A 12,987-nucleotide genomic window follows, 5' to 3' on the forward strand; every position below is an offset into this window, starting at 1 on the left:
AATACCTCTATATTTTGAGGACAATGCAGTCAGGAACTCAAGATTACACATCGAGGGCATGATGATTATTGCTCAGGACAACCAAGCATACATTTTTTCATTTGATACCTCCTTGTACATAATTTTGGGTTCAGGTGCAGACACAAGAGAGGAATTCACAGTTCTATGTACATATTGTACACTAATGTGTTATGCTTTTTTGTGTAGATCTTTTGTTATTTCCGCCTAGAGTGGGATAGTGATTTATCATGGTGGAGGCTGTATCATGAGATGATGAGAAACCAGTAAGAAAAGCTGAACGATGTAAGTCGCAAGCTCAATTTTCGTAAGCACATACAATAGTGATTTTATCCCCAATTTGAAGATCTGGGTTTTATTTTTCTAATGGGTTTATGTTTAGAATCTTTAGATGTTGATTGTTTACTCATATTTTGATTTTTAATGGTAAGGAAAGTAATATTTTATAATTTTGATTTTTAATGGTAATGTTTAGAATCTTTGTAATATGATTTAGCGTTTAAGATTTTCTATTTTTTTAGACGACTATCCATTCATAATCTAGGTTCTTGAAAATACAGTCACTTTAGGGAGCCAAAGTAAGAGGAAAAGGATTGCTTCTTTAGAAGCCGTGATTATCAAACCTAGGATGTTAGTTGAAGCATGTGACATTGAAAGGGGTATTATATTTTAGTCAGATAGCTTCTAAGTGAGAAACGACCACTATTTTTATTGCTTGCTATAATTAGTGTCCAATTCAAAATTATTTGATAGTGCTTTCTTGTATTGAGTTAGTTTACAGTTTGTCTGCAATTTAGACATTGAAGGACTTTAATTTTATGAAGAGCGTGGATTTACTAAAAGCTGAAGTGCTTTCTTATTTTATCTATTGACCTTTAAGTTTTGAAAAGAGCTGAATCTGTTCACTTAGGACAATGTTCTTTATTTACATTCAACAGTTTTCATTTGATTTCAAGTTCAAGTGAAAATTTTATTATATAAAGTTAAACACTATTCTAATAGTCAATCAGTTTAGTGTAGGTTAACTTCTTAAGTACTCTCTGCTCTTTTTTCCGATCCTTCACACCTTCAACCAGCACCTCTATTCTGCATTCTGCTTACAGGATGTGATATCGAGGATCTCCATGAACTGAAGCCAACTAAAATCTGCGGGGTCCTCACTGATATATATGCATTTATGAAACCCTGAAGCTGTCCTTAGTGATTTTCTTTTTGCTAGATATTTTAGGTTCTTAAATGCTGCTAAAAACTAGAAAGTCATGTTTGATTTGTAGAAGTTGGGTCTCTTATATGAGTTCTATCTCTTTTTCCCATCATTTGCTCATTAGTTTTCATTTTAACTGGTATCTTATTTCCATCTTTCCCTCGTGACCTCTTGCTATGAATTAGTAATAGGGGAGCCAGGGAAGGCATTTTAATGATAGGGGTGGGGGAAATTTAAGTAGTTTCATCATGAGTCATTGTCTTTAATAAAAAGCTATTTAGTTAGAAAAAGAGCTCTATATATAGAGCTAATGATAGAGAGGAGTCATGTTGAATATTGAGATGACTGATTAGTTTGTTGCTTTGGGAGAGTGCCAGTACACTTGAAAGATTGGCTAGGCTGTAATTAGCAGTAATTCAGTCATATCTAGCTTGCTCTTCACTATTAATCCTCTTATTCCCTTAATACATCATTTTAATCCATGATCATTCTTTCTTTCTTTTTATTTATTTTTCATTTATTTAATGCCTGAATATGTTAATTCATAATGCTATTTTTATTGTTAGATGGTGTTTTATTTCTATTTTGATATAATTAATGGTCATATGGCTTTCAACTAAAATATCTGGTTTTGATTAATTGGAACTCTGGTCTGACTCTTTCAGTTTAATACTAAGGCAGCAATTGCAGCTCATTGCATCAAGCGGATCAATGACAATTATGACTTCAAATGCAACAGGTAGCTTGGGTAGAATCTAAAAGTTTAAATCTATTGAGTTTATTCTGGACCTACTGAACTCATACTGTAATGATTGGGTAGAGTGATCGATGGTGTGCTTATAAAATAACCATTATACATATAAGAAGTTTTTTGTTTGGTGCAGACCAATTCTGTTAAAATTGAGAACCTGATAGGACATGCAATGACAGGGTGCTGGAGACTGCGGCAGTTAGCATTGCTTTCCACCACAAGGTGGTCCTGAATTTGCTGTTTATATGCATGGTTCTTAAAGAGGGAATTAATGCTGATTTAGAAAAAGCTAAGTATACAATTCTCAAAAGCCATTCAACGTACCGTCAATCCTCTTTTAAAGGTGTCGTATCTCCTTTGCTTAAATACTTTTGTTTCACTAATTATGCATTCAATAATGGCAATGCAGTTACAGAGTTCTGGAAATTAAGAAAGCTTTAAACGGCACAACTTTCTGTTGTCAATTTAATAGACTTTTTTCACCTAATTATTTGGCAGGTGAGCCTGGTGAAAATTCTTCCAGGATTTCTACAAACTGTCACAAGCAAATATTGAAGCAAGTATTGAGAGAACAACTAAAGCATGATTTATCGTAAGAGTCGGATTTTGTAGCAATGAGTCATGCTTGCTTGGCATACAATCTAGAGCAGTGTCTGATAAGAAAATATACTACCTTGGTATAGGTAATGGGTGTTTGATTAAGCAGTTCAGAAATGCAACTGGTTATTGATGTTTATTACAATAGAATAATGATGTCATATGTATATTTAACATGTTGCAAATATTGAATAATACTCCCTTAATACCTCATCATAATCCATGATCTTTCTTTCTTTTTATTTTTATTTTTTAAATGCCTGAATCTAATTCATAATGCTATTTTTATTGTTAGTTGATGTTTTATTTCTCTTTTGATATTATTAATGATCTTATGGTTTCTGTTTTAGTTTAATACCTTAATGAGGCTAAGTTAATCCTTAAGTAATTTTTTTGGCCTATATTTGTTCACAATTTTCATTAATTAAAGTTTAGTTTAACCTCATTAAAAAGAACAGTTTCCATTTTGAAATTAGTTTGCTATACTTTTAAAATCCGTTAAAAACAAGGGAACATAAAGAACGATAAAGGAAGGAGTTTATGAGAGGAGTGAGTGTGACCTATAATTTTCAAAGAAAGAGCAGGCAAACAAGGCTAAGGGAAGGGAGGAAGAGAGGATTTAGGACAACAAAGGAAGGAAAGATGAGTAACACTTCAAGAGACCATTTATAGTGTTTAATGGTAGAAGAGACACAACGGCTACAAAGAAGAAAAATAAGAGAAATTAGGAATGAAAATAAATTAAGATGAAAAACAATGAGGGGGTTTAAGGAAGGAGAAAGATATGAAGAACCCTTAAATTATAAGGCTATTTTTAGAATTTTAGGGCATGTTCTCATTGACTGAACTCATCTGAGCTAGAGAACAGGCCCTTATTAAGGAAGAGATAAACAGAACTTTTTTAAAAGATTCTAAATCCTAAAAAACCGTATAAGTTAAGTGTAAAAATGTAAAGGGAGAGGATAGTAAAGAGGTTGAACACAAGTAAAGATTGACTTTATAAATTTTGCTAAATCATAAGTTAGGGAAGGAGGGAGAGATGGAAGGAAGGAGAAAGAGAGTGAGATAGAGATGGTTACTTAATTGCCTATTTTATGTGCTCAATTAACAACATTGATGTGATACTTTGTATAGAAAGTCAAAATGATTAATAACACATTTAGAACAAAAAATATTCAAGTAAAAAGTGATTTGAATAACCATACATACATATATCGAGAGAGAGAGACTTATGTGATTTATTTTAATTCATTTGAAGCAAAACTCTTAAATTCGATTCTAATTCATAATAATTATTTTAATTCGTTTAAAGCAAATTCTTAAATTCGATTCTAATTCATAATATAACTATTTTTGGCACCAAAACGTTTAACACCCCATTAAATTTCGAATAAACAATGACTTCCAACACCTTTGAAACCACGAGTAATTACTTATTTAATGTGCTAATCAACAACACACATATATTACATTAATTCATTAGCAAAACAATCTATTCCATCAAATTTCATATTTGTACAACGGTAACAAATATACCTGACTCTGTTACCAAAACAAATTTATAATAATCTACACATACATCAACAACTAATTCATATTAATCACTGAGTATAGATCACCAAATTGAGGGATCGCTCGCGTACCGAGTAATTCACCATATAAGGGGATCGAGCGCTCTAATCTTTTCCCTCCGTAACATTACTTATTTGTTTACTTATAATAAGTTATGTGTATTACTTCCCATCATTACTTAATTTGGTTTACTACACTCTAAAATGCTACATGTTATGCAAAATCCGTATAATTTAAACACAATTATTTGACATTACATTATAAATTGCTCCAATTTTAGTTGAAGCATTAGTTTTGTGCACTTATTTATTAACTATAGCTAAAGTGATCATTATACATTGACCAATCAAAGCAAAAGAAAATCAACAATCAAAATGCGACAATTACATTAACACATAAATAACGACTAATTACACACTAATCACGGAGGCGAAATCACCAAATTGGGGGACCGTGCGCGTAGCGCGCGGGCCAACAACTAGTGAAGTTAAAATATGTTTGCGTGTTCATTGTTTTTCATTATGTTGTTTATTTTTTCATTAACAGTCCAAAGTCATCTAAACTACCCCCACAAACATCGGAACTAACCTCACAAACTTTTGAACTACCTTACAAACATCTGCTCAACCCTCAAAGACATTTGATTAGACACGGGAAGCAACAAAAAACCCCTAGAAACTTCTGATAAGACACCAGAAGCAACACAAAAGCCCCTATAAATATCTGATAAGCCCTTAGAATTTTCTGATAAGCCCTATAAAAGAATACCTGGCCTACTTTCATCTCTCCTCTTTCTCTGTCTCCATACCCACCTTTCATCTCCCCTTCAATTACGGAATTACCATATCCTTCATTTTCTCTCTCCTTTCTATCTCTTTCTTCCCCCATTGTTGGATCAAAAAGCTTGGTCTCCGGCTATCTAATTTGAGGTGCAGTGCGATTTGCTAGTGATGGTGGAGTTTGCCCATTATTAAATTGATTTGCGATGCGCCACTAGTTGTGGTGGCCGTGGATAAGATTGAGGTGGTGGTGGGATGAACATTTGAAGAGAGAGAAAGTGATGAGGGGAGGAATTGGCGGTAGTGGTGGTGGTGTATATGTATCGCCGGTGAAGGAAATTACAGCTTTACAAGCAATACATTTCTTGTTTGTATGGGTTGATTCATTGGCAAGGATGGCGGAAGGCTTGGTTTTAACTATACCTTTTAAGTATTTTTTACTTGTACATCTTTTTTGGATTGAAAAATAGAAAAGGCTTGTTTGTTAAATATGTTGGCAAATGAGAGGCATTATTATTTTTTTGAGTGGATGAGAAGTTTTTTACCCTTTTGGACTTGGGATTTTTTTTTTTTGGGGGGGGGGGGGTTCGACAAAGAAGACTAAAAAAACATGAAAAAGTAACTCCTTACGACGAGCAGCACCAGCAAGAAAATGCGCAGCACCCACTGAGGATCTAGAAACCTTGCATATGGAGCATGCAACAAAAGAAGGAATAATACGACGCATTTCATCAACAAGCCATCTTTCTGCAAGAGATTGATAAGGATTAATATGGAGCAGGCAATAAAAGAAGGAATAATACGACGCATTTCATCAACAAGCTAGCCATCTTTCTGCAAGAGATTGATAAGGATTAAGAATCTAGAATTTTAGAGGCAACTACTGAATTTAAAAGTGTATTGAGTCAGGATGGATATGAGCCATCCTTTATTTTTTTGTTGGGTTGGGATAACAAATTTTGGTTTTTAGTACGATGCTAATTTGTAAACACTATACTTAGAGCTTGTATGTGACTAGTCCAAATAAAATTAACAGTTCAAAAACTATATCTATTTTCAAACATTTGGAAACTTTTTTATGACAGTATCCAAGAACCTGAGATACGCTATGTAAAATTCAAAATTCAAAATTCAGATGTAAATCTTACACGTCGTGACATTTCTAGAGCAATAGATGATAAGGGTAATACAAATTTGTTAATTTAAATATATATAATTTTATTGGAACACTTTGAACTAACCAAGTGTATTGACGTACAAGTTTAAGGAGGTGTTCATGATCAGTGATCCTATTGATGGGTAAGAGGCCAAGGAAAAAGCTGAAGATCAGTGTGTAAGGAGGGTGGGGGGAGTTTCTCGATCATGACTTGTTGGTGCTATAGTGAACAATTCCGGCAGCATTTCACCATTTGTCTTTTTTTGGAGTTCTACAAGTTTACCAGTGGTATATTGAACAGTTTTTTAAGCATTTCATTGCTTGGATTCGGTTTGTACATATCACTACAAGTTTTTCGCCTTATCAAGCTAATGCTAGGAACCTACTTTGCATGATTTCATTCTCCAAGAACTTGTTCCTTATCCGTTATCACTTTGTTTGGTATATCATTAGTTAGAAAGAAGAAGACAAAGGAAGGAAAGGAAAAAGAATGGAAAGAAAAGGATAGAGATTTAAGTTTCTAACGTTTGGTTTAATGAAAAAAGTAAAGGGAAGAAAAAGGATTTTGATTAACAGTTTTTAATTCTCTTTCCTCACAAATCCCTTCAATTTTGGGAGGAAAGGAAAGTGAAAATTTTATAAAGGGGTTTACTAAAACTTCCCAAATAAATGTTAGATCTATCCATAGTAGATCAACATGAATTAAATGATCTAATACATACATGCATGTGTATAGTATTAATCAATCAATACTAATTAGTGACCCATTTTTCTTCAAATGTATAGTCTTTACTCTCTGGATTTGTAAAGAAAGTAAATAGTACAAGGAGGTGTAGTATGTAGGAAGGATTGTGTATGGTATGACTTCTTGTGTTGTATTCAATGATTGAATGTCCATGACCTATATTTATAGGTGGGGATGGAGCTTGGAAGAAATGGCCGGAATATTCTAGAATTTCCTCCATCATTCTTGTATCCATAACGTTCTAGAAAATTCACGACCCATGTATTATAATCTAGCTAATAGATTCCAATGTCAATAATGCTCTAAAACATTCAAGTAGAATATTATTCTAGAGATTCCGAAAACCTCTAGAATATGCACAATACTCTACCAACATAATGGGCTTATAAAATTTGGGCCATACCAAACACAATCAATACTAATTAGTGACCCATTTTTCTTCAAACGTTAAGTCTTTAGCACGATTGCCACCTTATGATTTAAAACATCCACAACTAGGGCTGTACACCGGTCCAAAACCGGACCGGACCTGACACGGACCTGAATGGACCGGGACCTGAATCCTTGATTTTTAAGGACCGGAGACCGGACCTGAATCAACAGGTCCGGTTCCGGTCCAGACCTGAAAAATCAGGTCCGGTCCGGGTTTGGACCTGAATAGACCTGATTATTTTTTTTTTTTGATTTTTTTTTAAATAATATGAAAGTGATGACCTGTTTGGACCTATTTAGACCTGATTAGACCTGTTATGGACCTGTTTGGACCTGTTTATGGACCTATTTAGACTTATTAAATAAAAAAAAGTAGTTTTACCGGTTTCAGGTCCGGACCTGAAATTTCCGGGTTTTACCCGGACCGGACCTGAAACCCGGAATCCTTGAATTTCAAGGACCGGGACCGGACCTGAATCTACAGGTCCGGATCAGGTCCGGTTCCAACAGGTCCGGTTCAGGTCGATTTTCAGGTCCGGGCCAGTTTTTGTACACCCCTATCCACAACATGATATAAACCTTGTCACTATAATTGAGGACTTTTACTCAAAGTTTAATAATTGCACAACAACATTTTCAACTACTACTATATACGTTACATACTTCAATTCATGCCCTTTTGAATCATTTATAACGACTATGACACTAAAATATCTTTATCTATTTTCTTCTACCTCTTTTCTTACGTGTTAGCTAGTCAGATTCATTTGTATTTCAGTGAACTACAATAAATGACACACCATTAAACTTCTAGGTATATCATATATTATACTCTTGTATACACTATAGTTCTAAATTAAATTCATACAATCGTGTCAAATAACAATAGAACACATGCATGCATGCGAATATATATTAGCGTAATGATATCTCATAATTTATTGGTATAGATTTGTAAGCTATGATTCAACTATTCAAGTATATTTGACTTATTTTTCACGTGTGAAAATTTTTCAATGTTGAATATTATTTGTACAACTCATATATAGGTTTCTTTTACGAGTAGTACTATTCGTCACTCTGCAAATCCCATGAGCGTAATGAGGATGGGCCAACTTTGATAACGAGTGGCACCACCCTTAGCTTCAATAATGTATAGATATTACAAAGTTTACACTAGACTATAATATATTTACCCATATCACAACAACATTTCATTGGTAAATGATAATTGAGTAAATAATTTCGATTTTTTTTTTTTTTTGTAAATATAAACCTGAGTTTTGAATAAAGTATTATAACTTCTATATGTTACATCAATATCACTTGATCATTTTGCATACATTTGTAATCGCATGTACATCTTAGTTTCTCTTTTTTCTTTTCTATAAAATGGTATAGCTATTACATAAAACTATTAGACATTAAAATTTGAGAATTTACTACATAATACAAGCAAAATGAAAAATAAATCAACATCAATCACAGACGTCTTATATGTAATATATCTTTTTGATTGGCTAGCTGAAAGATACGGAGTAATTAATTGCATACATCACACAATCATGAAGTATAAAGTAGTTGGACAATATAATTTGGGGAAAAATAGACATGAATAAAAAAGGCCAAAAATAAATACTTTAACAATAGACGAGTAGTTGTTATCAAATGTTTGTGTTTATTTATTTCTTGCAAAATAGTTTGACCATAGATAAGGAGTGGTCAATGATAGCATTAAATATTAAAATATAATTGGAAAAATGGACCACATTCGTCACAGTCAGCTGCCATATCATACATTTCGATTTTTGGTAGAAAAAGAAGATTACAGTATTATTGTACCATCGTAGTCTTCTTCTTCAACCTAAGGAATCTCTTAATTCTCCAATATTAGCAAAACAACGCGGAATTCTAAGTTTAGAAGTTGTGAATTGTTTCTGCTTTGTCCCAGTTATTTGTTACGGAGTAATACAATATTATACGGAGTACTAATCTTTCCGGTCTTGAATATCTTATTCGTTTTGCCTTATATTATAACTTTGACTACCACTATCTTTATTATATATAGTAAAATATTATAATACCATGATATTTTGTTTGTTTTTTTTTTTTGGAAGATTATAATACCATGATGTTGCAATAACATACATTAAGATAATTTCAAGAATACTGTATATTTTTTTTTTTTTGAGGGAAGAATACTGTATACTTTATATAGCGTATATGTATATTAATGGTATTAGTAAATTTTTATTTTTTTATTTATTTATTTTTTTTACTGGCAGGACCCACAATCAACATTCATGTTGGCCCACGTGTATATGCATGTGACTTTTCAATGCGTTCATATATGGTATGGTAAGTACTCCAGTATGAATGTATGATCAAATGATTTTATCCTAAACCATTGGAAGCATTTAGTGTAAATGGTTAATTCAGTCTGCAGCTTTGCACTTTTATTATTGATCGATCTCAGCCCTTTGACTGTTTATCTGTTCACATATTCACATTAAACTCTAGTCATGTCCATATAATTGGTAGAACTATTTTTTTACTGATTTATAACATGCACGATGATCAATCAATCAAAAACTTAATCTCATATGAGTGAGATCAATTATATGAATCAAAAGTGATTAACAAAAACCTTCCTCCGATCCTTCACCGCTTAATTACAATACAATGCCTCGTTTTCATATAAATCTATATACTACGTATCATTCTTAACTTGAGTTATATACGTATGTTACAAGTTCTGTAAACTCTACCTCTTTAGTACGGACAACTCATGTAAACTCTACCATTTTGGTTTAGACATCAAAGACATGTACGAGTACATGTAACCATGTGTCTAAATTAATTTTCTAAGAAGCAAATGTGTTAAAAAAAACAAAAGCTACTTTATCTAGTAGGCTAGTAGCATATATATTCATTAGTACATTGACAAGATTGACAATATTTTCAATGATGAACTTTTTACAAAAGCACCTGTTACTACGGCTATTAGCATTATTTTAAGCATGCTTAAAGCTACTTTACTATGTCAAGAGTACTAGTTAAAATTCTTCTAACTATTCAACGTGTCAATCTTCTGTAGTTTCTAGAAAATTAAAACTGCTTCAATTATGTGAATGAAGGAAAATATCACAAAGAGGAAATTCTGAATACACTACACAAATAGAATGTTAGCTGAAAACCAGTGTTTAATCATCACCGTTTATCATTTCTACGATCCTATCGTGTATTTCGTACACTTCCAAAGCCAAACTTTCAAAGGATATTCCTTCTTCTGTTCTTTTTTACTTGATCTGTTTCTTTTATCACGCTTGTCAATGCAAAACTTTAACGATCAATAACTTTAATTCTCTATAAGTAAAAATTGTAAAATTTACATATTATGATAGTACTTATTGAGACGAATTCAAAAAATCTTACATGAATATATTTTTCCTTACATATTATTCACAGAAGACGGTAAAAGGAGAGGTTGTGAATAATGTAAAAGTCAAAGCGGGTCAAATAATAAAGAACGGAGAAAGTAATGAGTTGAGCTATGGAATTTGGGCCGCACTAACCCAACAAGAAGCATCCAGCTCTAACATAGTACGTTCCACTATCAACATATATATCAATTCTGTAATTTTGATTTAAATTATGGTTGGTAGGAGACATATAATTTCCACTCATATTAACAGTTACAGTATTCATACTCATCCAAGTCCACATGAACATACAGTTACAATTTGGTTGCTAACTTTGACCAGTCAAGACTTTAAATGTGTTTTTGCTTTCATAAATTTTTATGTCAGAATTTTTCATGATAATAAAATCACCCACTTTCCTTGGATCCTAAGAAAATACTTCGTATTCAAGATTCCAAAAATAAGGTTTTTTAATTAAGATTAAGGGCAAAAAAAGTCAGATAACAAATTAGTAGTTAAAAAATTCAGATTTTACAAGTAAAAACTAAATTTTGTTTGACAAATTGTAACCAAAAAAATCTGTACAATATTATTTTACAATCAATTTTTATTTTTATTTTTATTTTTATCCTAATTAAATTTCATAAGCATGAGCTAAGCATAGAATAACAATGTTCAATGTAATTAGTTTATATTTATATTAATAAATATATACAAATTGCTGTACTGTATATATATAAGAGACAACAATGGCTTGTCAGAGAACTTGGAGTTGAAAACATTTGAATTAGGGCGGTGCTTCCAATTAAGGGACTTTTAAATTCAAGAATTTTGTCTCTTGATCCATATGCTTCCATGTGCAGGTAAATCTCAATTAATATGTATTCTTCTCTCATTAATTTTGTTAATATTAATTGTATTGTTATAATAAAATCTTCATTACTTGATTCATTTACAATGATTATGTCAATTGTATTAATTACCTCTTTTCAATTGATTATTGTTAGTTAGTTGTCGAATTACAAGTTTAAACTATACTATCACCGTAAAAGTTCTATAATTCTAAAATCAGAGATCAAAGCAATGACTATTATAATTATATTGATTCATACTAGTATCCAAAGTCAATAGTCTAGCCAGACATCAAGTTGTTGTAAGATTTTCTGTAGGGAAAAAAAGAAAAAAAAAAGATATTGATGATAATTTAAGGAATTTACAAGTATGGTGACAATTTGTACCCATAATATCTTGATAGGATTTGCAGTGAAAATCAGGGAATGATGTAATGAAAAGTGAAACAACCAAAATTCTTAAGGACTTAGGCCAATAAAATTTAGCAGTTTACACACATTCAACCAATCACCTTTTTTTTTCACCCAGTTAATTGTTAGGTTTATAGTTGTCCGTTGTTATTTTTACCATCTTACGCGTAACTAAAATATTTATCTGCATCATTAATAGTCACAAAAGAGGAAAAAGTTAAAATAAATGAACAAATTTTCCACAAGTAGTTAATATTTCAGAAACTGCTTGATGCATTAGGTAGTACACCTTATCACAATTTATGTTCCCATGTGAAGTACTAATAAAAACAAAATATAAGCATAGTAGCTATCTTAGCTTAATTCACAACATACTATCTCATTCATAGAACATAGGATAATATTGAACTAAAAAGGCTTCAATTCAAGGAATAATAAGCTATTAATCTTAGACTATAAAGTAATATTATTATTGTAATTTACAAAAAGACAAAGTTAACTAACAAAGAGAAACAAATCTATAGCTTAGCTTATGATAAGCTTAAATCAAATCTATTGACAAATCATCATTTGATGATGGACCCTCTCATTCCTAAGCTAGGCATGCCAAATTTTCAATCATAGGGTTTATTTAATTTTGGATTGAGTCAAAATTCTAATGACTAATAATTATTGTATGCAATTGCCAATTTGATTAATTAAGAAACTTAAATGATTAATTATGGGACAAATCAATTATTCTGTTGACACAAAGAAGAAGTCAAACTAGTAGTAGAAAGTAAGGACCATAATTAGCTTCGAGTTTGATTAAGATTCCTGTTATGTAATAATGTTGGCATTAAAAAGGGGATTAGACAATAATATAGTATTACGTACTTTTAGTACCCAAAACCAAACAATTTATTAAACATGTTCTCTGTGCACAAATACCAATAGAATTCAGCCACGTCGGTAATCTATAGGGTGACATATACATGTACCTCATCTATTCTATAACCTCATCAAATTAAACTCCGATCTAGTGGCTATATATATAAATGACATTATGC

The sequence above is a fragment of the Chenopodium album genome, chromosome 3 (genome assembly GCF_948465745.1).
Source record: "Chenopodium album chromosome 3, dcCheAlbu1.1, whole genome shotgun sequence".
Taxonomy (NCBI): domain Eukaryota; kingdom Viridiplantae; phylum Streptophyta; class Magnoliopsida; order Caryophyllales; family Amaranthaceae; genus Chenopodium; species Chenopodium album.